Source organism: Felis catus, chromosome C2, assembly GCF_018350175.1.
Source record: "Felis catus isolate Fca126 chromosome C2, F.catus_Fca126_mat1.0, whole genome shotgun sequence".
In the NCBI taxonomy this organism is placed as follows: Eukaryota; Metazoa; Chordata; class Mammalia; order Carnivora; family Felidae; genus Felis; species Felis catus.
In genome coordinates, this window is record NC_058376.1 from 111425476 (window position 1) to 111453115 (window position 27640).

At 38.5% G+C, this 27640-nt stretch overlaps 1 long non-coding RNA gene across 6 annotated transcripts in view; it reads right to left on the reverse strand.

The window, feature by feature from the left end:
- Nucleotides 1–27640, reverse strand: part of LOC123380086 — a 241189-nt gene that overhangs the window by 78845 nt on the left and 134704 nt on the right. For 4 of the 6 annotated variants that reach the window (XR_006585389.1, XR_006585387.1, XR_006585386.1 and 1 more), the window contains one exon: nt 27040–27112. This is a non-coding gene — a long non-coding RNA (uncharacterized LOC123380086). Of the gene's footprint in view, nt 1–21420; nt 22303–27039; nt 27113–27640 lie in introns of those variants that run through there. The other 2 variants (XR_006585385.1, XR_006585390.1) reach the window with 1 other exon arrangement.

Here is a 27640-nt window from a genome sequence, read left to right on the forward strand (position 1 = left end):
GAGAATCTGAAGCAGGCTCTAGGCTCTGAGTTGTTGGCAAAGAGTCAGACTCGGGGCTCAAACTCATGAACCATGAGATCATTACCTGAGCTGAGGTGGGATGCCTAACCAGCTGAGCCACCCAGGTGTCCCTAGAAACCAGGATTTGGATACAAGGTGTGCTCTGCTCTTTATCAAAATTATCTTGGGTTTTTTTGTTTTGTTGTTTTTTTTTTTTTTTTTTTAGATTCCTTGCATCTCTGTAGAAAAACCCACCTGTATTTTGATTGGGATCAGGCCAAATTCCTCCTAGATTTTAGCTTCAGCACTGGATAAACAATTTTACCTTTTACTCAAATTGGAAAATCTACAAGATAATTCGATGGGAATGGAGAAATCAAAAATTCTATTCTGGACATTTTAAATTTAATATTGAAATGTTTCATCAAGCCTCCATACATCCTCCCAGTGCTAGGGCCAGAAGATTATTAATGCTAGTTGTGAGATAAGAAGGGCAACATGAGTATTAATTAATTAGTTAATTAATTAAACAGTGCCTTAAAATCTTGGCTGGTAACATGAAAATTCATTAATCATTAATGATTTAGGTACTTCTTGACATCAGGGATTATAAATTTATAACTGCAGCTATTTCCACGTGGTTGGATAGAATCTCAGAAGAGGGGACAGATTCTTAAGCACCTATCACATTTTAGACATTGTTCAAGCCTTTTGCATACATATCAAGACTAACAACAACCTAAAAAGCGGCTATTATTCTCCCTAGTTGGCAAATGTGAAGATTGAATTTTGAGAGATTAGGTAATTTCTCAAAGTCACACAGCAGGAAAGGTGGTGCTGGGATCCAATTCATTACCCATTGAATTGTATTAAAAAATTATCCATTATTTATTTGAAATTCAGACATAACTAGGAATCCTGCATTTTTATGTGCTAAATCTGGCAACCCTAATCTAGGACCATCTGGCTTCAAAGGCTGTGTTTTTTCCAGACCACAGTGTAAACACCATACATCAAGAGACACATGAGAAATCTGGGAAAAAATCCTCCCCTATATTCTGTATTCTAATTTGCTGTAGTTCCACATATGCATGAAAGTGGCCTATAGTTAACACTGAAAAGGGTGCAATATAGTCTGAAGATAAAAGGGACATTTTTGGTTTTGGTTTTTGGTGTTTTGTTTTGTTTTGGCAGACAGCTACATAAGCCTTTAATAAAATTAACCTTTTGCTTCAATCAGCTGTCATCATAAGTTTTTCCAACCCAGTAATTCTATTATATGTTTAAACTGTTTTCTAGCACTTACAAATTCAATCTAAAATATCTGGGGGAAAAAACCACAAAGTCTTGTTATATGTGATGTTCTCAGTCTCTAATTAAAAATATCAGGGCAGTAGGATTGCTGCTGGACTTGTTCCTCTTCGGACGAACGACAGTGTACCAGAAGAATTAATTGATGTCCTTGCAATCAACTTTCAAGGTAAACTTAAAGTCTTCATTAGGAGCTTCAAGGCTTTGACATATCTTCTCCTTTCAGCCTTATGCTCTTTAAGATTACGATTTTTTATCTAACATGTCCCCTGTTCTCAATTTCAGTATCTAACTGTAATCTTCTTTCCTACATTGATATATTTATGTACCTCTTAATGTTTGTAAATAGGAAAAACAATATACGTTTTGAAAATGTATATAAATATTTTTATAACCTTGGAGTGTAAATGAGACTTTCTAAACAAGATAGCAAAATTAAAAAAAAAAAAAAACTATAAGGGAGAAGACTGATAGATTTACAAAAATATAGGATTTCAGGGTAATTAAAAACAGTAACAAAATTAAGTCAAAAGCCAAACTGGTTAAAAATATATGCATATGGTAGCCAATTGTTCATTGGCTAATGTATTCAACATTCATTGACTAATTCTTTCATTTTACATTTTTAAGAATACACAGAAGCGTATGGTTTTTGCCAACATGCTCAAATTTTTCTGTTCTTTTTATTGTTACTTGCATTCCAGTCATTCCATCAGGATTCAGTTTTGTTATTGAGTTACATCCTTTAGTAGCTATCTCAGTAAGTGTCATGGATGGTCAATTCTCTTGGTCTTTCTACATCTGCATTTCACTCTAACTCTGGAATGATAGCTAACCGTGTAAAGATTCCAAGGTTCAAGCTAATTGTTCCTTCAGATGGATTCAGTCTTTTCTGAGATTTATTTTTTTCTTAAGCTTTGATGTTATGCAGTTTCACTAGATGTGGCTAGAGATATGTGTATACCGATGACAGGTTTTTTTTTAAGTTACAGACAATAATAATAGTATGCAATCTTACATGTATATATTAATATGCAAGTATTCAAACCACAACATGTAGAGGTCAGAATATATACACACCAAAAATGGACTCAAATTCTGAAGTCATGTCATTTTCAGTTGAGAGTCAAGATTCCCTGAGAGCAACTACGTACAGAAGCACGTGTAGGGTAACCAAGCAGGTGGAAGAGAGGTCAGGCTTGGAAAGCATTTTTTTTTAGTCCCTTGGCTTGGACACTGTACTTCTAAAGAATTATTTTTATATAGGAATTCCAATTTCAGTGGCAGCAGCTCAGTGGCCTAGGGCACACTTAGAGACCGTTTCAGAGAAGGAAAACATAGCTGAGCCGAAAAGAGAACCCATGGTGAGTTGAATGGAATTACCACCTGCTGCAAAGATCACAGGGGACAAAAATGCTTCCTGTGCTCTCTTGCACCTCTGTTCTTGTTTGAGGTGTCTGAGGGCCAGAGATTGCACAATGACTTGGGTGAGGTTGGGGGCATGGTGGGGGCTTTGGGATGGGATGATCCTGGTGGCTCTCATCTGAGGCAGCTGCTGACTTCCTCCATCCCCAGGTTGCAAGACTTATCCAAGTTTAAGCCATTTGGGGGTAAATCGTGCTTACAGTTTTGGTTAAGCTTCCTAGTGGCCAAGGAGGTGACCAGGAGGGATTAGGATTGAGCTAGGACTAGGAGGAGATAAGCGTTCTGGGGAAGGAATAACAACTTTCATTGGAAAAAGGTGAGAATTTGCACAGTGCCATGTTCAGCCAGATGAACTTAAAGAGATGAGAGTAATAGGGTTTAAGAGGATATTGTCTGAAGGGAGAAGGTATATACATGAGCTGAATGTCCTTTGTGGGAATGTCACATTTACTAAGGACAGATTATAGCAAGGATAATATTTTAATATGCTAAACCCTTGTGCTGTTAATCACTAGCAAAACCTAGCTCTTGCTTCTCTCACAATCTCCATGATAAAAAGCCAGGCTACTGTGACTAGACCAGAGTTGCTTTTATAAGCTATAGAGTAGGGAGAACAAGGATATCAGGTAAATTAAGTTTCACTAAAGCAGGAAGGAGGAAGCTCACCTTGTGTGTGGAGAAGATAAACTGGGAAGGATGGAATGGGAAAGGAAGGGCAAGAGGAGAGGAAGAAAAGCAAGAAATCAGATTTGAATAACTGTTCCCTCAAAATACAGCTGAGGAGAATTTCCAAAGCAGAGATGCACATGTCATCCTGCCTTTGGGACTTTGGGACAGCAAGGCCCCTAGTGTGCCCTGGACCATAGCAAAATAACCAAAATTGTGAGTGTTCAGGCAGAGAGAGGGCTGAGTTCAGGCCCTGGTTTCCTGGGGATGTGTGGAGATTCCAGAAGATTCCTTGGTTGCCACATGCCCATGCAGGGTGAAGTAAAAGTGCCAGGAGGGCTAGAGACCAAAGGAGGCAAATCTAGACAAGAAATTAGCAGGAGCCGGGACCCTGTGACTGAATCAAGTGCTTTGGTAGCGGATGTCAGTGGCTTGGAGGCCTGAAGGGAGAAGTAAAATAGGGAGGGGTCTAGAGAGGCTGTATTAAGCACATGTTTCTGACACCTGGGTTCTTCCTGACCTGGAAGAGACTATTCCTCCCAGGGCTAACCAATTTCTAGAGATACTAAAAGACTTGGGTGGCCTGCAAGGTGTCTTTCATATGCACACCAACCAGTGCAGAATCTGTGCCCCGAACCATCTCCTTTATGGAGCTCTCACATCCAGGCCACTATCCCCTTCCCTAATCACCCGGGAACTAGGTATCAAACACTGAGGGACAACCCCTGCACCCAGATGCTGTTGAAATTACCCAAATAAGCCACCCCTAAGCCTGCTCATCCATCCATTCCTTCATGTGGAAACCACAAAGCCTCTTGCCCACACTCTTCCCTTGTTCCCTCTGCCCCATGGCTGAGCCAGCTGCTGCCCCCCGAGGCTCCCCACATGGTGTGCAGTGTCCCTGTCTTGGGAATAGTGAATTACAAACTATCTTTTCAATGATACTTGTCTCCTGGTCTGTTGGCCTCAGCCTCGCTGTGCCTAAATAATAATAAAACTTACATTTTAAAACAGAGGCAATACCCAAAACCAGTGGAATAAAACGACACGTCCATAGGTGGGCCTGCCTCAGACCCCCTCCTCCCATCTATCATCCTCCTCATTCTGCGTTCTGAAAACATCTGGGGAAGGATAATGGGTAGGGGAGACTCCTTGAGAAGGGAGAAATGGTCTGATCTTTGAGTTGGCATAATATTAATCTAAAAATGACTTCTTAAACCAGGAGAAGTTTGTCTGCATTTCACTGGAAATGTTTAACCTCCCATGACCCACAACAAACTCACATTGGCTGGTTAGCAGGCATAAGGGTTTAACAGAAAAGGGAAGTCAGTTGGAAAAAATAACACGATAGTGTTGCATAGTTGAGTTGAATTTTCCACCCTAGTTTAGGATTCCAGTCTTTAATAATTTGTAAGAGAAATAAATTCTGCCCCTTGGGATTAATATACAACTCTAAAGTAACACATATCCACTGCAGATAATTTGGAATATTTATAATTCAAGCCAAAGAAAAACACTGGATTTACTTTCCCATTGTTTTTGGAATGTGTCTCTGCACGTATTCATTTACTGAGCATATGTTGTGCATAAACACTCTAACATGTTTTTCATTAAACGATATTTAAATTCATTAAACAATTTCAGACCATTAATTGGTCTTACTATTCATTGCTTCATTTATTGAGTCAGCCCCCTGTTGTTACTTATTTAAATTGTTCCTACAATTTCCTATTCTAAGTAATACTCTGACAGATATCAAAATACATTAAATGTTGGGCATATCTTGATCATTTCTAATTAGATAAATTAATAGATAACTAAATTAATAGAAATTGAGATAAATTAAAAGAAATTAAGCAGAATTCCATTTTCAAGGCTTTCTGATCTTAGGCACACTTTCATGACTTTTTATTCATATCACGACATTTTCCCCAGGTATACGAATTTGTATACCTACCACCAACAGTGTATGAGAATTTCCATTTCTCTCTTCACCAAAAAACTTAAGATTTATTTTTTTTAATGTTTGTAAAATCTTTGTCAACATAAAGAAAATTAAACCTTGTTTTTTTTTTTTTAATCTCTTTCTTCGATAACCAACAGAGATGAAAATTTCTCATCTACCTGTAGGCTAATCTTTTATTTAAGTTGTGTATTCAGATACTTGCTTTTCTTTCTCAGGACATTTAGCTCTTTCCTACTGATTTCTGACAGTTCCCTCTATCACAAGGATCGTTAGCCTTGTTTGTCATATGTGTCCAATTTTTCTACTGGCTTGGCGTTGCCTTCTAATTTTGTGTTTAGAGGTTTTCTTTAATATTCTGTAATATATGATATATATTTGAAGATGAAATACTGTGATGAGCTTATCCCTCCAAATTTCCCTTTAATTTACAACTATTCAGAGAACGTTGAGAATATGCCCTTACTGGCAGGGAGTAATGATTGTAGTAAATTAAGGAAACAAGTTTAAACAAATATGTGCTTACTCAAACTCTGTCTACCAGAAACTGCCCTTCTCTCAGCCTACAGTCTTTGCAGGAGCTTCAGGGAATCTCAATGGCCTAAAATGCCCTGGTCTGTGAGCAGACAGTAAATACAATAATAACTGACAAGGTCTAGGGTTTTATAGTTATCCCATTCTTCACAGGGAGAAGCTCATTAAACTGTAGAAGCTTGTGAATTTCATTTCATTGTACAAATGCAGAAATGAGCTTGGTGACTTGCCCAGTGACATTCGGGTAGTGAGTGGGAAGACATGACCCGTATACACACGTCGTTCTTTCCCCACCTTGAATTCCATGCTTTGTTTCTACAGGACTACTTTTCCATTGTTAAAAGACTGCTTAAATATAGGCTGTAGGTTGAGAAAAGTAATGAGAAGTTGAAAGTATCATCTCTGGGATAATATATGAAAAGTGAAATTTGAACCTAGGTTGGGCTCTTATAAGTTAAATGTTATTGTCAGGCTGTATGCTTGAACTTAAAAAGTAACCTGAAACGGGGAAAAAAAATATATATATATATATGTATATGTATATATATATATAGAGAGAGAGAGAGAGATCTATAGATATAAAGATATAAAGATATAGATATCTATATATATCTATATATATAGAGAGAGAGATAGAGAGAGACTGACTCATCTTCCTCATCATAGAATACGAGCCCCATGGGGGATACAAGGCTATGATTCTGGGACCAGAATGAGGAGGTCACTGGCATGTCCACATGTGCTCACCTACGAGGGAGCGGGAGGTGGAACACATTAAAAACAATGGACCCAAGTATATGGTTGTTAAATGTGTACCTTATTCCAGACTGAGGGATGATCTCTCAAGTTATCACCCCCAGCACACACTCAATTCTGCTCTGTATCTTAACCTGGCCTTAGATTTTTTCCTAACACCTATCACCTCTCACCTAGTATGTATTTATTTGGTTACTTATCTATCATCGAGGTCCACACACTGAAATGTAAGTTCCATGGGAGTTATAACATTAGAGCTGGCTCCTAAAACAGTACCTGTGACACAGTGGGCACCAAATATTTGTGCAGAAGTCCTAGATGAGGTCTGAGCAACACTGGGATTTTTCAGACAGACCACAAGAGGCCTCAGGCCCTCTCCTAATGTTTGTAGGGTATCTGCAATGCACCTTCTCTTTGCCATACTCTCTTCCCTGGCCAACCTCAGGGAACTCAAATATCTTCCCAATTTGGAAATTTTCTTGAGAGTTAATATTTACATGATACTACATTGATATGACTGTAAAGGACAACAGAGCTTGTTAAATGATAAAATATATTTCTTTTTCACTGTTATTTTTCAACATATTGACTCTATAAAATAATATACTCTGAACAGCTCCAATAGAACTGATTCACACAGACCATATAGGATGGAGTTCCTTTGGAGTAACTGAGACCCTAAAAGACAGTAACTTACAGAAGAGATGAGATTATTTCCCTTACATAAAAGCCTGAAGGCAAGCAGTCTGGTACTTGTACTTGGTTCAATTCCATAAAATGTTTAAGTTCCTGGACTGTCTTGTTATTCTACTACTTATATGGCCTCCAATCCCACAGTCCCCTCATGGAGGAAAACAGCTACTTTAGCTCCAGAAATTCTGTAGCATTCCAGCCCACAGGAAGGCAATGGAGGCAAAGGAGAAAGGACAAAGGATGCATGATGATTGTCTATTAATGAAGATTCAAGGCTGCCATGTGACACTTCTGCTTATATTCCATTGATCAAAACTAAGTGACATGGCCTCATCTTGCTTGATGGAAGATAAGGAAATGTAGTCTTTATTCCATGTGATCATGTATCCATCTATAAAAGTCTGGGACTCTCCTACCACATAAAAAGGAAAAATGGGCACAAAGGAAAACTAGCAATTTTATGGAAGCATCTAATTGAGTGTTTTTTCTATTCAAAACAGTCATCCCAGGAGGCTAAGTACTTCCTCCAATAATGCTGACATTGCCCCAATTTTTGAACTGCCTTTGGAGCTTACAACACGTTTTTATACAGGTATCAAATACTCTATCTTAAAGAGTAAATTTGATCTGTTTTGAGATATCAAAAAGTCATCTCTGATAAAATCTTATAGATAAGATATGTGACAAAATTAGCAATATCATTTGAGGCCAAAAGTTACTTATGACTTCAAACTTCTAATTCCAGTGCATCTATTAAAGCAATTTTCAAAAGGATGGTATTATACAAATTCCCCACTACCAGAACCATCTACTCACCTCCATTACCACCATCACTCCCATCAGTACTCAGTACATTGCTACTAGTAAGGAATGCCAACTTATAGTACTCAAGTAAATTCATTTAACGTCCCTCAACGGGTAACTTCAAGACTTATAGCCATTTGTCTGGATATGCTCTAACAGCTGATGGTATATCATTTAGTCTCCCATTCTACTTGGTATTCTTTTTTTCCTAGGATGAAAAGAACCCTGTCTCCAAAATTTACATAAAGATGCCCTAAAATTAGGATCTTAGGGCAGAAAAGCTACTTGGGGCTGATTTAAAAATGCCATGTGACATTGCTTCCACCAATTAGCTACAGGTAAAGTGCTAATTATTTGTTCACTTTATCATGAGGTAGCTCAAAACATTAACTTTCCTTCTTCCAGAAATTTGACATTAGGAAAAATTATGAGTATTAGCTATGTTTTACACTTTCTAGAATTTAATACCAAATTCCTTTTGTTTTGGAATCATTATCAATTTTTCCAAACCAGGAAAGTGGTTCTTTGTTAGTCCTTCAGAACTCAACTAAACATTGGGCACCCCAAGGTCTTTCCCAGACAGTGGTTTCCCTCCTGTGTGTCCTGGTAACATGCCATTGTAGTGTATTGTACTTGCCTATGAGCCTCTCACCAAACCTAAGATTCCTTTAAGGTGGAAACCATGACATAAGCACCAATTGTGTTTCCAGCAATATCCCTGAAATTAGCAATTTAGCAATATCCCTGAAACTTAGCAGGCATTTAACAAATCTTACATCGTTTTAGAACATCCTACCTTCCTTGCTAAAGGCATATTGTATATGTGCTTGCATATGTTCTTGAGTCACATTTTACTGGGAGTGACTTGCTAAGTGCCCATTGTGAGCTATGCTGGGAGAGGACTCTCCCACCGATACCATACAAACCATACTTGTTGGACAAAGGGGATGACAAAAGAAAGAAAAATGGAGGAAAGAGAAACTGTAGGAGAAAGAGACAATACTCAGAAAGTTGATTAAATATAGTAATTAAATATTAAAAGTGATTTTTGGAACACAAATTTTATCATTTTCTAGCTTATTATGACCATGTAAAAGATACGGCAGGATTAAGAAAAAAAGGTGAGTGGGTTATGACTGAAATATCTGCAATAATGGTATGTAAGTTAGAAATTCTGTGAAACAACATCATGCTAATAGGTCCAAAGGGGAAATATATGATCCTTTCAAGTGGTCCCAAACCACATCTGACAAGATTCAAAATCAGTTATTCCTAAACATCCTTGATAGAATAAAAATACTTTTAAAATAATAATAGTTATTATTGTATAGTACCTCTCTCAACCCAAAAGTCAGCATCAATCAACATCAATAAGCTTAATGGCAAAGAGCATTACAATTAAAGGCACAAACAAGACCAGAATGCCCACTAATAACTCCATTACGTACATCCATTATGTATACTATTCTAGAAATATTAGCCACAGCACATCTACAAAAGAAAGAAATGACGTACAAACAGTAAATAAGTGGAGAAAACTACTAATATTTGGAGAGATCATAACTGTATACGACCTATAGGTAGATTCCATTAGTTTCCCATTTTATACATGAGGAAACTAAGACACAGAATGGATAAGTAGTTGACCAAGATCTCACACCTACTTTGTGGCAGAGACAGAACCTGAATTCAGGCAGTCAGTTTCCAGATTTTATACTTTAATCATTGCACTATATTACAGAATATAGAGTAAACCCATTTCTCCCCCATTTCTTACACACACACACACACACACACACACACACACACACACACACACATTTTAGAGAAATATACAAGAGGAAAATGACATTGGATGCTTTGGTAAGAGTGGTAGGGGTGGGAGGAAGAGGAAAGACTTGTTTTTATGTTCTACAGATTATTTTACTGCATGAGTTTTCTAACTACACGGCTATTTTATATCTCCTTTGATATAAACAGAAACACAAGAAAAGCATGTGAACAGACCCTGAAGCAGAAAAGAGCACTCTTTGAGAAACAAAAAGTTTTCAGGATTGATGCAGAGATGGATCCAGAAGAGAAATAATGATGAGCTTGGAGAGGAAAGCTAGTCTTTGTAGGCCATTTGAAATATATTTTGGAACTTGTCCTGGAGGTAATGGAAAATCATTTAGAGTTTTAAGCATGGGAGTAACATAATCAGATAAATGTTTTTTAAAAGATCACTGGGTCAACAGAGTGAATAATAGATTGGAAAGAAGCAAAAGGGACTTGTGAAGAGCAGCACTAGCGGTTTTATGTTAGCAATGAATCACTAAATTCTACTCCTAAAACCTATATTACATTATATGTTAACTAGAATTTAAATAAAAATTTTTAAAAAAGAAGCAAGGGATTATTTACAAGCAGAGTAGTGCAGAAAGATGATGATGGGGACTTAGACTGCAAAAGTTGCAGTGAAGAAAGAAGTGGATGGATCACAAAGGTAGCAAGTGGGCAAGATCAATGGGACTTGGTGATTGACAGGATTGGGAGAGACAGAGAAGAAATAAAAATGACTCTCAGTGCTTTGGCTTGCATATTTTTTGTGCAATGTTGCCATTCACTGATAGGGAGGAAGAAATTATGGGGAGTGTGGAATTTGGAATATGTTGAATCAGAGACAGCAGTATGAAATCCAAGTAAAGATGTGGAATAGACAAATGGATATATGGCACTGGAGCTCAGATGAGAGGTCTCTGTTGGGTACAACAATGATCCCATGGGAGTAAACAAGGACATGTAGGGAGAAAGTAACTCTTGAACAGAGGCTCTGAAAGAGAGATCAGCTCTCTGAAAGGATTCAGAAAATAATTGTTGAATGAATGAATGGAGAAGCCAAGGAGATAGAGAAAGTGTACCATGAACAAAGGGAAGAAAAGTCAGATACACATCATAAAAGAAAGTGGAAAAACAGTGGCCAATTTAGTCAAATGAGGTTAAGAAATAAATTTCATGAATACAGATTGATTAAAGGATTTAGTTTTGAAAGAATTCCAATATTAATATTTTGTTTATAGAGATATAATATCGAATACCTTTTCCAAGTATAGTATTATGTAAATGAAAATATGATACTTTGGGGATAATTAAATGACAGAATCAAAGAAAAATGCCATTTGGTCAATGTTCTCTGAAGAGATAGAATAACTTTTGATTCTGGCGATCTTTTACTTATTCAAAAAATTCAAATAATCAGATAATCCAATTTCCAAAACAAACCATTTAATAAAAGGATTTTTAACTGAGTGTCAAATATAATATATGTAATTAGGAAACAGTAACATGATTTTAAGTGGGTAAAAATGTGATTGATAAATGTGTTAGAGTAGAATCCTACCAGATATTTCAGAAATAACAAATCATATAATTGACTTTGTAGTATTTTCATTCTTAATTTCATTTGCCCAGTATTTCTAGGCTGTTTAACACTTTTCATGCAGTTTTTTTTAGCATGGAGAATACCAAGGTAATTCAACTCAAGTTTCCTGCCATCAGGAAGCTTGCATTATTGTGAGGAGGGTAATGATAAATACATAATCATTTGCTTGGAATAATACAAATATGCAACAAGTTATAAGGGATTTCAATACCTGTCAGAGCAATATCCAGGAGAAAACACAGGAGTTGAGCTTTTAGGGCTGAGTAAGTGTCAGGCAGAGGAAATATAAAAACAGGCATGGTAGGCAGAAGGAAGGCAATTTGATCAGAGAAGCAAAGGAAAGATTTACTGCATTCAGCAAAAACAAACATTGTTTGGCATTATTGCAGAATGATGTTTAGAACCAGAAGTGAAAATACTTGACACTGAATTACCAGGTATGGGGTTAGAAGTCATGGAGGCTATAAGGAGAAACTTGGACTTTAACCTGGAGGAGAATGGAACCTTTGTAGGGTTTGCTATAGGTAGGTAACAGTTATACACACATGTGCACGCACACGTGCATGTACACATATGCACTTGTTTAGTTATTTACTTCTTTACTTATGTATAATCAGCTCTCTGTATTGAAAATGGATTGGGACAGTACAGGACTTGGAGTCAAACAGATAAGGAAAGGGCTCATAACAGTAATTTAGGAGAATAATTTAGAAAAGATGAACAAGAGAAATGGAAGTAAGGGTAGAGAGGAAGGAAACAAGTGGGCCTTTATTATTTTTTGTTTGTGCAACACCCCTTTCTCTGATTCTTCTGATAAAAGGCAGCTTCTTCATTTGGAGAATGAATCCCACCCCTGGAGCCACCCACTCTCATCACCAATAATGGCTACTCCATGGATGGATCAAAATCTGTTAACGCCTCTTACCCTCTTACCCAATACTTCCACCACAATAACTGGGCCAAGAAGTGGAAATATAGTCCAAACTGGGCCAAAAAAAATCACTTCTAGATTTGGAATTAGGAGAGAAAGTGCCATTTTCCTCTCCACATGAAGCTGTGAGCCCAGGGTTACCAGAGAGGAGGTAGCCAACACACAAAGAGAAGCAGAGATCAGTGAGGGGATAGTACAAGTGAGACACTGAGAGATTCAGAAAGACACGTGGTACCATGGATTCCCTTGTTGCCCAGCTATATCTCCACCAGTCAAGGTGACACAAGTCCATTCAGGCACCCTCAGCTTTTTGAAAGTTTGAGTTACACCACTCTACTTTAGTGAGAGATCTACATTAGTACCTGTTTTCTCTGAGAGAAATCCAAAAAGGATTTTCATTTTTATGGAAAAAGGCAAAAGGTGAAAATAGCACTCAGTGTTTGTTTTGCAGATGCTGGTCTAGAGATAACATGCACCCTGAGGAGTGGTGACAGTGGCCCCGCTCGGCTCCTTTCCTGGGAAATATCCTCAGCATCTCATCATCAAACCGCCATAGCTTTGAACTGTGTCTGTGAGCATCTGTGTTTCAACTCCATTTATTTTGTGCATCCATCAGCAACATGTGACCTAAGGTATCAAAAAAGACTAAGAGAAATTATCTCTTTGGCTGGTAATGCTCAAAAAAATTCTGTATAAATTAATGGTAATTGCTTCTTCACTTCATTCCATTTCAGCTTAGGCAAGGTTTCATAGGAAAGCTGTACTTTTGGCAGCAGAGTAAGTCTGTAGGTGATATTAGGAAAAAGTCAGGTAATATTAGGAAAGAAACAGGAAAAACAAGGAAATAAAAACAGTGCTAGCTTTCTAGTTAGTAATCGGTAGAACATAGTACTGTTAAGTGAGATAGATAGAGGAGTATATGGAAGGATGGGCAGGTTTTGAGAAAAAGATGATGAGTCAAGCTTTACACATGTTAGGTTTAAGGTGCCTATCAGCCATTCAGGGGGGCATTCTGCTGACATAAGCAGATCTCAGTAAATGTGGACAGAGTTGCATCCAGCTTTGGAAATTTACAGGCTGGAGAATTATCCCATCAAGATGAAAGATGGACACTTCAAAAGTGATGCTATTAGACAAGGAAAATGTGCAGAGTAAGAAAAATAGTGGGATATAAATAAAAACCCGGAGAATGTCAACTGTAAAGGGTCCAAAGTGAAAGAACACATTAAACAGAAAGAGAAATACCATAAAATTACAAAACAAACAAGAATTCTCAATAATATAGAAACAAAGTGGTAGAAAATATGTAGGAAGAAGTTACTAACTCTTAAAAGCTACAAAGAGGTCCAATGTCAGAAAAGTCTCCATGGCAACTGGAAGGGCTATTAGTGCTCTTACAGAGAACTGTTAATAGAACAGTGTGAAGAAAAACACACTTCCAGTGGGCTGTGATAAACACAGGAGCTGAGGAAGCTAGCTACAATCAGCGCAGTTCTCACATTTTCGTCAACAGAGGACAAAAAGGTTGGACCGCAGTTGGAGGGGAATACAGGCAAGGTTTTACCAGGTTAGGAAAGACACCAACGGGAAAACCACATACATACTCCTGTAGTATATGAAACACACATATGTGTAGTAGTATATGAATTGTACATATGCGCACAAAAAATAACTACATATACACATCTATTCTGAACCCCTAGGTTTAAATCTCATTTTCTGTGGACAATTTGTATAACTTCCCGGTGTCTCTTTCATTCTTTCTGGAATATGAGAATAGTGGGTTAATAAGTAGAAATTGTTCAATGGAATCATCGTGAAGGTTAAGTGTGTTAACAGGTGGAAAGAAGAGAGAGCACATCCTGGGACATAGTCAGCACTCAGGAAATACTAGCTACCATCACAATAAAGATAATCCATCTTTGCCTTCATATTTACTTGGAAATCTCTTTGAGGTTGCTCAAGTGTGTAGGTAGAGAAGGATGCCAGAGCTCACAGAAATATATCACTACTTCAAGTTCTTAATAATGGACAGAACTCTCAATGCCAAAAATACTTTGGACTGGCTGACAAGGCATTAAGCATTGATTTTCTGGCTCTCTCTGTCAGTCTTCTTCCTTGTAAGTGTTTTCTTTTCCTCTCAACTCCAGGCCCCCAAGTGTCTTTTTTATCTACTTACACTGACTCCCAGAAGTGCTACTTTTCAGTGTCACAGAGAGCATGACATCATCACTGCAGGACAGGGTGCATATGCTTCAGATATCAGTTGATGGCGCCTGCCTAGGTCTTATTTCTGCAAAACATCTACACTCATTCCTCACAAATGTTGAGACACATTCTTTAGACCACGTAGCAATTTTTTAAAATATGAAGAATGATTAAGGATGAAATGGTAATAATATGATGTAATAAAAATCAGAATTAAAAAGTTCATCGAGGGGCGCCTGGGTGGCTCAGTCGGTTGAGTGTCCGACTTCGGCTCAGGTCATGATCTCACAGCTCGTGAGTTCGAGCCCTGCGTCAGTCTCTGTGCTGACAGCTCAGAGCCTGGAGCCTGCTTCTGCTTCTGTGTCTCCCTCTCTCTCTGCCCTTAACCTAGTCACATTCTGTCTCTGTATCTCTGAAAAATAAATAAACATTAAAAAAATTTAAAAAAAAAATAAAAAGGTCATCGATAATACAATTTCAACTCTAAAAATGTATACAGGTATGTGTTTATATTGTGCTTAAAAAGCACAGAAAAACTGGAAGAAATAGAACTGGCATTCTTCACAGAACTAGAACCAACAATCCTAAAGTTTGTATGGAACCACAAAAGACCCCAATTGGTCAAATTAATGTTGAAAAGGAAAACCAGAGCTCAAGGCATCATAATCCCGGACTTTAACCCATACTACAAAGCTGTAATCATCAATACAGTATGGCACTGGCATAAAAACAGACATATAGATCAATGGAATGGAATAGAGAACCCAGAAATGGACCCACAAATATATGGCCAACCAATCTTTGACAAAGCAAGAAAGAGTATCCAATGGAAGAAAAGATAGTCTCTTTAGCAAACAGTGCTAAGAAAACTGGACAGAGACATGCAGAATTAGACTGGACCACCTTCTTACACTGTACATAAAAATAAATTCAAAATGGATAAAAGACCTAAATGTGAGACAGGAAACCATCAGGATCCGAGAGGAGAAAACAGGCAGCAAGTTCTTTGACCTCAACCACAGCAACTTCTTACTTGACATGTGTCCAGAGGCAAGGGAAATAAAAACAAAAATGAACTATTGAGACCTCATGGAGATAAAAAGCTTCTGCACAGTGAAGGAAACAGTCAACAAAACTAAAAGGCTATCGACAAAATAGAAGAAGATATTTGCAAATGACAAATTGGATAAAGTTTTCGTATCCAAAATCTATAAAGAACTTATCAAACTAAGCACCCAAAAAACAAATGATCCAGTGAAGAAATGGACAGAAGACATGAACACTTTTCCAAAGAAGACATTCAGATGGCTGACAGACACATGAAAAGATGCTCAGCATCACTCATCATCAGGGAAATACAAGTGAAATCCATGATGAGATACCACCGCACACCTGTCAGAATGGCTAAAATTAACAACAGATGTTGGCGAGGATGAGGAGAAAGGGAAACTCTCTTGCACTGTTGGTGGGAATGCAAACTGGTGCAGCCACTCTAGAAAATAGTATAGAGCCTCCTCAAAAAATTAAAAATAGAACTACCCTTCGACCTAGCAATTACACTCCTAGGAATTTATCCAAAGGATACAGGAAAGGTACAGTCATCCAAATCAATGGTACTTTCTCTGGAATTGAAGCCAGTCACTTTACACAAGTATCTATGGAACCAATTATCCCACTGGTGGAGATTTCTTGGAGGGTGAACCTGGCTCTGCAGCCCTAGCTTCTGGGAATGTGGCTGAACTGGTTAATGAGGCCTCTCTTTGGTTTCTAGGAATAACAGTCACAGTTACCCAAATAAAAATTTCCATGTGTCGAAATTCTGTTGGATGCTGAGACTGAGGTCTTTACCTGTCTTCTAAGAACTTCTGTGAGGACATTTGCAAACATTTGTTTTCATGCTATTTTAGACTTCAAAAATTTGTTATACTCTGTCCTGGAGTAGCATTCACAGTATCAGCATCCTTGATATATTTGCAATTGTTATAGGAAAAAAAAAATCTGCTATTAAAAACAAAAGCAACTTGTGCTTTTGTGAGATAACAGGCAAATGTGTGCATTAATCTATGGAGCCGTGATAAGAGACATCAGATATTCTTACTGTAAGACCCTCTGCTTTAAATATTTAGAATTTAAGCCAAAGCAATCTTGACAAAGAAGAACAAAACTGGAGGCATCACAATTCCAAATTTCAGGACTTACTACAAAGCTGTAGTAATCAAAACAGTATGGTAGTGGCACAAAATGAGACACATGGATCAACAGAATAAAAGAGAGACCCCAGAAATAAACCCACAATTATATGGTTAATTAATGTATGACAAAGCAGGCAAGAATATACAATGGAAAAAAGACGGTCTCTTCAATAAACAGAGCCGGAAAAACTGGAAAGCCACATGTAAAAGAATTAAATGGACTACTTTCTAACACCATACACAAAAATAAACTCAAAATGGATTGAAGACCTAAACGTGAGAACTTTCAGGCCTCAACCCCCTGTATACTCATAAAAATCCTAGAAAAGAACACAGGCAATAATTTCTCTGACATTGGTCGTAGCAACATTGTACTAGATATGTGTCCTCAGGCAAGGGAAACAAAAGGAAAAATAAACTATCAGGACTATATCAAAGCAAAAGACTTCTGCACAGCAAAAGAAACCATCAACAAAATAAAAAGACAACCTGCAGAATAGGAGAGGATATTTGCAAATTATACATCCAATAAGGGGCTCATATCCAAAATCTGTGAAGAACCTCTATAACTCAACACCAAAAAAACAAATTATTTGATTAAAAATGGGCAGAGGACCCGAATAGACATTTTTCCAAGTAAGACGTACAGATAGATGGCCAAGAGATACATGAAAAGATGCTTAACATCACTCATCATCAGGAAAATGCAGTCAATAGCTACACTTGTGGCGAACATAGCATAATATATAAAGTTGTCAGATCTGATGTGTACTAAGTTGTACACCTGAAACTAATGTAACATTATGTGCCAACTATACTCAACTATTTAAAATTTTTTTAATTTAATAAAAATAAAATAAAATACTTAGGATTCATAGAATTGCCTTCTCTAATATTTTCCTTATGTTTCCATACGTGAGATATCTATATTCTGAGACAAAGATGGGGAAAATTATTTGGAATTCACCAGGTTATATTACTTTTTTTTTTAGCATCCAAACCTACTTTCTCTTACAGAATTAATACTTATAAGGAATACAAAGTAAAAAACAAACAAACAAACAAAAAAAACAAAAAAAAAAACCAACCTGGAGGGGGTTTTGGTTTATTCAATTAGAAATGCTGATAACAAAATTCTACCAGCTCCAGGAAACAATTCTTCCTCTTACTATGTTTTCTTTCTACACAATTAAAAATAGTCGCTTCCACTAATCTATAAAGCTGCATGTTTCGAATTGGGGTGGGGTAGTTGTTTGTTTTGTGTTTGTTTTTTGGGGTTTTTTTTTTGTTGTTTTTTGTTTTTGTAACTGGAAGTTTTAGCATGGAAACTGCAATGGACCTCTATGCTTCAAAATTATTTACAACTTCAAGAATTCTCAATTCCCAGCCAATCTTTGTGAACTTGTAGTCTGACAACAAAATCAGAATGAGCAGAAAGGAAGGTTGTTAGTAATCCTTTATCTAGCAGGTTTGCAAAACAAGGCCCTCGGTATCCATCATAACCATAAAAAACCACCCTTTTTGTCTTTAAGAACATCATAGGTACAATCTGGAAAAAAGTAAGACAAAAGAAAGAGGAAGAAAGTGAGATGCAATGAGAGAAATCCCTAGTCCTCTGGAATCCTGATTTCACGCCTCCTAAACTAGTCTCAGAATCTATCAGCTATTATAGTTTTGTTTTCCAGGCAGGAAGCAGAATTCTCAGATAATCCAATGAAAGCCCTTAGAATTTCTCTTTGGGTTTTTTGTTCTATTTCCAACCTTGCCCCCCCCCAAGCAATGCAATCTTTACTTATGATCACTAGTAACATGGAATTGCCAATGTGCTCTGATTAATTACCTGAGTCAGCCATTCATCAAGAGTGCATATCAGAGGGTATATACTAACAGCACAATGTAGCAATTCCCTTAGAGGTGTTTACAGGGTATGGGAGAAGAAAAATAAGTATCCCTTGTTTTAGTTTTTACTATGTGCTGTACAAGATGTTGGAGAAAAACCCGGAGACAAACAATTACCGAGTGATTTGATAAGGGTTATTATGAAGGTAAGTGGAAAGCGTTAGCAAGAAAATGGAGGGTTGCATAACTTTGCCTCCTTTTCCCCCCTAGATAATGCGACATTTAAGCTAGGCTATTTAAGGTTTTTACTCTACCTTACTGCTGGTAATAGACACTAATCTGAGCAATCTTAATAAACAAACAAAGCATGTTTTTTTTTTTAATTTTTTTTTTCAACGTTTATTTATTTTTGGGACAGAGAGAGACAGAGCATGAACGGGGGAGGGGCAGAGAGAGAGGGAGACACAGAATCGGAAACAGGCTCCAGGCTCTGAGCCATCAGCCCAGAGCCTGACGCGGGGCTCGAACTCACGGACCGCGAGATCGTGACCTGGCTGAAGTCGGACGCTTAACCGACTGCGCCACCCAGGCGCCTCTCAAAGCATGTTTTATTACACACATCAACAACAACTGAAGCATCCTGGAAAGAGTAGTGTGCAAACTGCAAAATAGCATAGCTGGACTGTGTAGGCTCACATCTCAACTCTGCTACTCATTTGCTGTGAGACCCTGAGCAGGTCACATAATCTGTGTTTAGTGGTATTGAAGTGAGAGTCTATGTATAAAAGGCATATAATAGTGCCTGGCACATGGCTCATGGGGCCTGAGAAACTGGCACCAGAACTGGGAAGATCACCTGTGGCTTCCTCGCTCATCACTGTCACTCTCTGACCTTCAGCCTTTTGCTCTGTTCTCTTTCTCAGGCTATAGATCACAGGGACTTGGAAAAACAGGTCAAGAAAAAGCAAAATGTAAAGGGCTTTGTATACAATGCTAACACATTGGAACTTACTGTCAGTTAATGAGCCAGAAGTTTCTTGAAGCAGTGAGGTAACATGCTTATTTATAATTAGGATGTTTAAGAAAGATCACATAGCAGCATAGCGATTGGACAGAAAGATGGAGGAGATCCCCTTTTATCCTTCAGATCTCTATTTACTATTTACAGGTATTTTTCTTGTCACCTACCTAAGATGAGTGGAGCTATATCTATACTTATATATCTATCCATACAGATAGGGAAGGAGAAAGAGAGAAGAGACACGGTGTTTTGTTAGGGGCGACTAGAGGATCTTCTGAGGGGAGATGTATTAGTTTGCTATGGTTGCCATAACAAAATACCACAAACTAAGTGGCTTAAAAAAACAGAAATTTGTTTTCTCACAGTTCTGGAGTCTGGAAGTCCAAGGTCAGGGCGTTGGGAAGGTTTGTTTCCTCCCCTGAGGTGTCTCTCTTTTGGCTCTCAGATGGCCACTTTCTTGCTGTATCCTCACATAACCTTTCCTCGGTTCATCACATCACCGATGCCTCTGTGTGTGTCCTAATATCCCCTTTTCATAAGGACACAGTCAGATTGGATTAGGGCCCACCCTAGTGGCCTCATTTTAATTTGATTACCTCTTTAAAGGCCCTCCAAATATAATCACATTCTGAGGCACTAGGGATTAGGGCTTTGACATATAAATTTGGTGGTGGTACAGGCACAATGTAGTCCCTAACAGAGAGTAAAATATTTTTGTTAGGAAGACAAGAATCCACAGTGGCAGCAGGAGCAGAAAGAAATGGATTACAGATGATTTTCTCATGTGGAATTAGGACTTACTGATTGATTTGATGTGGAACGAGAGACGTAGGAAGAAGGGAGACTATCTGTAAGTGTTCTACCTTGGCTAGCTGGATATACAGCAGTATACTTAAAAACAAAACAGATTTAGAGTAAGATGCAGATTTGGGAGATTAGGGCAATCATTTACTACTGCATTCAATAGATAGCTAGCATGTTTTTATTGCATCCCTAGCAGTTTTAGAGAAACAAATTCCCTAAGCTGGAGTTTACGGTCAATGGTTCTCAAAACATGTAAACTTTGAGGTATCTATTAGATACTGAGACGATTAGATATAGAAAAGTGGAGATGTTGGGTAAGCAGTTGAATGTACAAATGTGAATTTCAAGGGTTGGGTGGGCACTGTAGCTAGCAATGTAGAAGGCAGCGTGAATGTATTACTAAAGCCATGAACCTGAGTGTATTCACGCAAGAAATACCAAGGTTGAGAAACAGTCTCTGAATCAGGCAAACGTGAATGGGTTATAAAGAAGAGGAAGGCCCGGTAAAAAGACAAGGGAAACAGATCGAGCAGTGAAATAGGGGAAAAAAAAAAAAAAAAACAAAGAATGACTTCAGTTTTGACTACGTCCAGTTGAGATTGCCTACAGAATTTTAGTGTATGTACCTTCAAATTAGCATTATAGGATAGTAATTTTATTTTTTTTAATTTTTTTAATGTTTGTTTATTTTTGAGGCAGAGAGAGAGAGACAGAGTATGAACGGGGGAGGGTCAGAGAGAGAGGGAGACACAGAATCTGAAACAGGATCCAGGCTCTGAGCTGTCAGCACAGAGCCCAATGCGGGGCTCGAACTCACTGGCCGCAAGATCATGACCTGAGCTGAAGTCAGCCGCTCAACCAACTGAGCCAAGGTTTATATGGGGCGCATAAATGGCTCAGCTGGTTAAGCATCGGACTCTTGATTTTGGCTCAGGTCATGATCTCACGGTTTGTGAGTTGGAGCTCTGAGATGGGCTCTGTGCTGATAACGTGGAGCCTACTTGGGAGTCTCTGTCTCCTCTCTCTCTGCCCCTCCCCAATTCACTGGCTCGCTCTCTCTCAAAATAAATAAACATTAAAAAATAATAAAAATAAAATAAAACTAACATAAAGAGTTTATATATTCGGGTCATAACAAATAATAACTCTATCTAACTGTGCTAAATGTACAAGTTCTAAGGAAAGGAATTTAATGTGTTACCTACACCAATCTGTAATCAAGAGGGAACAGCCCAAACTCTCAGAGTCCCAAACAGACCTTACTTTGCCTCTGGCAACCTTGTATAAAACGCTTATTTGCTTAGCACAGATTATGCAAAAGTAAACTGGAGCCGACTGGCTGTCACCAGCACCAGCTTTCAGCATCTTGTACAATATTGACAGATACTTGCTCACCGCATTGTGTTTGCCCATCTAAATTTCCCTTGGTTCCCATTATTCTAAGTCCCCAGACTTCAATAAGGTTTTCTCTTTCTTTCATGTTTCAAGGCTTTAATTACTCCTTCAGACATCCCTTCTCAGTTTGGCAGTGTAAAAACAGACTTCAGGGAAAGATTTTCTAGAATTAAACAAATGGATTACGTCAGTGTTTTCCTGCTCTTTTAAGAATTAGAGCAAAATTATGTCTTTGTCATGTAGTCCACGTGAGTTTGGGCCAAAGAGCACATTGGCAGTGATTCCTCAGGGAGGATGTTAAGCCGTCCCTCGTCATCAGTCACAGATGATGCTGATAATCTTGGGGAAGACAAAAATGAAATTTTCTTCATTCTTCTGATAAGACCTTCATTTCCTTTCAGACAGTCTAATTTCACCATTAGTACATTTGTGCTGCTGGGACAGTGTAGCATAATGTGTCTTTGCCAGTTTTTTCCCCAGTCTTGCCAGTCCCACTCATTATTCCCATTTTGTATTTATTTAATTAATTAATTAATTAATTTATTTATTTATAAATGGAAGACATGACTTTTTTTTTTTTTAACGTTTATTCATTTTTGAGACAGAGAGAGACAGAGCATGAGCAGGGAAGGGGCAGAGAGAGAGAGACACAGAATCCTAAGCAAGCTCCTGGCTCTGAATTGTCAGCATAGAGCCTGATGCAGGGCTCGAACCCAGGAACTGTGAATTCATGACTGAGCCACCCAGGAGCCCCTGTTCCCATTTTGTTTTTGAAAACCATCCACCTTTTGATTAGTAATCATCTTTTCCAAATCTGTCTGCAATTTTGCTTTCCCCAAAACATACACACAAGTGATTTTCTTAAAAAACAAATACATAAATATAATTTTAGCTCCCTTTTGTACTTCCTCTTCATAATAAGGCTATTAAACATTCTCCAGTTCCTAATACAGCCAAAATTAGAGGGGGACTCAGATTTTTTAACCTATTCTAAATGAGTGCCATTTTATAAATTAATTGCAAGGTCGACATGAACTTGTTCAGACACATGAAGGAGAAAAGCCAAAACTCTGCCATTTCCTCTCAAGTCACCAATCCTCACCCCACCCCACCTCCCATTTCTTTCTCTCAAGCTTCTCACCTCAACTTGCACACATAGTAAAGACAGTCTTTACCCATGATGTGGACCGTAGTCCAGAAAGCACAGAATAGCCCCAGGCTCTCTCAAATGGTGACATGGAAGAGAAAAGAAGAAAAACATGGGGCAATTAGCGAGGTCTCCCGGGGGGTGTCAGGGGAAGAAGGCACATGGGAGATTGTATCATCAAGGACAAGCAAACTCTCACATCTTCAGGGCCATAAATGACCAAAACCAAACAAAAATAGGTGTGGCCCAATGCAGAGAATACACCCATAAAGATGGAGCTGACACTACTCATGTCCAGCCAAAGGCTGCCATTCACAGCTGTGGGACCAGTGCTGTCAGAGCTCCTGATCCTTACTCTTACTTTTGAGAGTTGGGTCTTTTAATTATTATTTTTTGAGATAATCAGAAAGGTTGTTTTGTTTTGTTTTTAATATGTGTACCATAACTCGAGTGTAGGGGCGCCTGGGTGGCAGTTAAGCATCCGGCTTCGGCTCGGGTCATGATCTTATGGTTCATGGGTTCGAGTCCCATGTCAGGCTCTGTGCTGACAACTCAGAGCCTGGATCCTGTTTCAGATTCTGTGTCTCCCTCTCTCTCTGTCCCTTCCCTGCTGCCGCTCTCTTTCTCTCTCTCAAAAATAAATAAAAGCTAAAATAATAATAATAATAATACTAATAATAATAAAATAACTCGAGTTTGTAAGTCAACTGATTTTTCCTTGACACTGTTAGACTTAGAGGACACCAAGTTAAAACTTCTTTTACAAGGAAACAGTATTGCAGATGTCTACCAAAAGTCACACGATGATTAGCAGGCAGAACCCAGATCAAAAAATAAATTTCATGCCCCCTGAATATTCTCCAGCTGTTATGGTGATGAGTTTCCCAATTAATCAAATTTGGAAATGGAAATATAGAAAGCAAGGTAGCAAATTCTTCGATTAAGAAATAATAAAAGGAAGAATATTATTATTCTCCCCCCTTCATTATTTTGACATGCTTTTTGGTTTCTTTCATTTTGTGTCTTGTCAGGGAAGAAAGAAAAAGAAAGAGGGAGAGAGAGCTTCCTGGAGAGAAAATTAAATCTGTTTTGAAGGCTTGTGTATGTGCCAGATAACTTCCTTGGGACTTAAAGATATACTTAAAAGATAAAGTGTATCTTTTGGGGCGCCTGGGTGGCACAGTTGGTTAAGCGTCCGACTTCAGCCAGGTCACGATCTCGCGGTCCGTGAGTTCGAGCCCCGCGTCAGGCTCTGGGCTGATGGCTCAGAGCCTGGAGCCTGTTTCCGATTCTGTGTCTCCCTCTCTCTCTGCCCCTCCCCCGTTCATGCTCTGTCTCTCTCTGTCCCAAAAATAAATAAATGTTGGGGAAAAAAAAGTCTATCTTTTAATCTTATGTAAGAAATTAGAGAATAAAGTAGGTAAATAGTAAATGAAATGAGATCAAAAAAGCATAATTAATGTAAAACTTCCTTCACATAAGTTAAAAAAGAATTAAAGAACCTAAAGAATGTTGTGTGAATTGAATTCCTTAAGGTATTGTAAGGTAAACATGGGGTCTGGGACAATGCTAAATTTGCACAAGATTATCTAAAGGTTACCTCTGATAGTGAGAGAGAGACTTCTGACCTGTGCACCTCCATTTGAGGCCTTGCAGGCATGAGATACACAGGATTAAAATATTTTCAGTGCATGTTTGAATGGGGCTCTGCTAGGATCAGGGTAAAAGACTGAGTGGATACTTCTCGATTTATTCTAAATAGCACAGGAAACCACTGGAGAGTGGTAAGCAGGGAAATGACCTATCCCATGGGGAAGACTGACAGGATTGCAGAGGCTCTGTAAGAGAACAGAACTGGAGAGCATCCCTGCTCTGCATCCTGGAACAAAAGAGAAAATGAAGAAGAAAGACGGGTTTCTAAGCTCGATATACGTGTAACGCAGAGGCCCAGACACCTGCAAGGGAAAAGAGTCTCTGACTTGGGCAGCTTTGTGCCAGGAAGGTGATTTGGCTGACTGAATAAACACTGGCCAGAATTGGAAGAATGCCCAAATCTTGCTTGTAAAACACCCATTAAACCTCCAAGCTGCTTCATCAAAACATGGGCTTAAAGACAACCTACAGAGCCAGTTCTGACTGGAATAGAGACCACCTTCTCCAAAGGCAGCAGTGCTCGTGTGGGAGGCTGGCGGGGCTTAGCACTGGCACCACATGCCTGTTCATCTTACCTGCCAGCCTTTGCTTTGCATTTGTTTGTTTTTTTTTTTAATATGACCTCTTTAGGGTCTGTGTGCATTGCTGGGAGCAACGTGAATTGGCACAATCGGGGCGTACACATTAAGAATGCTAAAAACAGGGGTGCCTGGGTGGCTCAGTCGGTTAAGGGTCCGACTTCAGCTCAGGTCACGATCTCACAGTCCGTGAGTTCGAGCCCCGCGTCGGGCTCTGGGCTGATGGCTCAGAGCCTGGAGCCTGTTTCCGATTCTGTGTCTCCCTCTCTCTCTGCCCCTCCCCCATTCATGCTCTGTCTCAGTCTCAAAAATAAATAAACATTAAAAAAAAATTAAAAAAAAAAGAATGCTAAAAATGTGCATTCACTCTGACCCGACAATTTTACTTCAGTGACTTTATCTTGAGGGAATGATCAGAGATGCAGTGATGAGAGAAACAAATGGAGAAAGCATAAATGTCCAACAGTAGTGCATGGGTCAGGTACATTAGGGCACCTGTGCAGCCATTCAATGTCAAGTTCGAGAAAAAGACTTCATGACGGAAAAGAAATCTGCAACATTATTTTAAGTAACAGAGACTACAAAATACTATACGGGATGGGAGTCTGATTTTTTTAAGGATCTGCTTTAATATATACATATTTAATTACATTGTATATTATAATAAAGTGTTAAGAGTGGTTCTTTCTCCAAGGACTATACATATTTTTTTAATTTCTTAATGTTTATTCATATTTTTAAAATATAATTTATTGTCAAGTTGGCTAATATACAGTGTATACAGTGTGTTCTTGGTTTTGGGGGTAGATTCCCGTGATTCATTGCTTACATACGACACCTACTGCTCATACCAACAAGTGCCCTCCTCAATGCCCATCACCCATTTTCCCCTCTCCCCTGCTCTCCCCTCATCAACCCTCAGTTTGTTCTCTGTATTTAAGAGTCTCTTATAGTTTGCCTCCCTGTTTGAAACTGTTTTTCCCCTTCCCATCCCCCATGATCTTCTGTTACGTTCCTTAAGTTCCACAAATGAGTGAAAACATATCATATATCTTTCTCTGACTTATTTCACTTAGTATAATATCCTCCAGTTGCATCCACGTTGTTGCAAATGGCAGGATTTCATTCTTTCTCATTGCCAAGTAATATTCTATTGTATATATAAACCACATCTTCTTTATCCATTCATCAGTTGATGGACATTTGGACTCTTTCCATAATTTGGCTATTGTTGAAAGTGCTGTTATAAACACTGGGGTACATGTGCCCCTATGAATCAGCACTCCTGTATCCTTTGGATAAATTCCTAGCAGTGCTATTGTTGGGGCGTAAGGTAATTCTTTAATTTTTTGAGGGACCTCCACACTGTTTTCCCGAGTGGCTGCACCAGTTTGCATTCCCACCAACAGTGCAAGAGGGTTCCCGTTTCTCCACATCCTCGTCAGGATCTGTTGTTTCCTGAGTTGTTCGTTTTAGCCACTCTGACAGGTGTGAGGTGGTACCTCAATGTGATTTTGATTTGTATTTCCCTGATGATGAGTGATGTTGAGCATCTTTTCATGTTAGACTATATTTTTTAAAACTGATTCTCTATTTTCTTAAGTTTTTATAATGAACATAATTATTTTTGTAATTTAAAACACTTCTCTCAAAATGTACTGATATCGCCACTGAAAGCTCTGTGTCCAAAATGCTTACCTGTAACATCCTTAAGGCTTGTCTTCCAACCTGACCAGTAGGGGTTAGGGCAGCGACTCTGGTCAACAGAAACCTGGAAGACATGAAATGTTGGGTGACATAAGAGAAAGAAAACAGTCTGTTACACACCCCGACTTTGTAATCCCACATATTCCATATATTTTCATGTTTTTTTTTTCTTATTTTTGGACTTGAGTTTCCCAAGCTTGATGCATTTGGTAGTGACATTCTCCTTTTCCTCCCAGATGCATGCTGCACAGTGCAGACAAAAGTCTACCCGGTCCATGCTTTATCTCCAGTGCTTACTAGGAGCTAGGTAAGTATTTGCTGAATAAAATTAAAAGAATGGATGAAGCTAAGCCCTATTAATAGGGAATCAGAGAGAAACACGGCATAGGGCATTGATAAACACGGGTGCGTTCAGGCCAGTTTTCAGTAAAAACAAAAGTACAATGTCTAGGAGGACTGAATTAAACTGTTTGCAAAGGTATATCATCCTGCAGATGTGGCTGGAAAACTCCCTTTTGTTCCAGCAGTATTTTAGGAGCTACTAATTTCTCATACGAAGGGCTTCAGACAGTGATTTCTTTTCCACAACAAG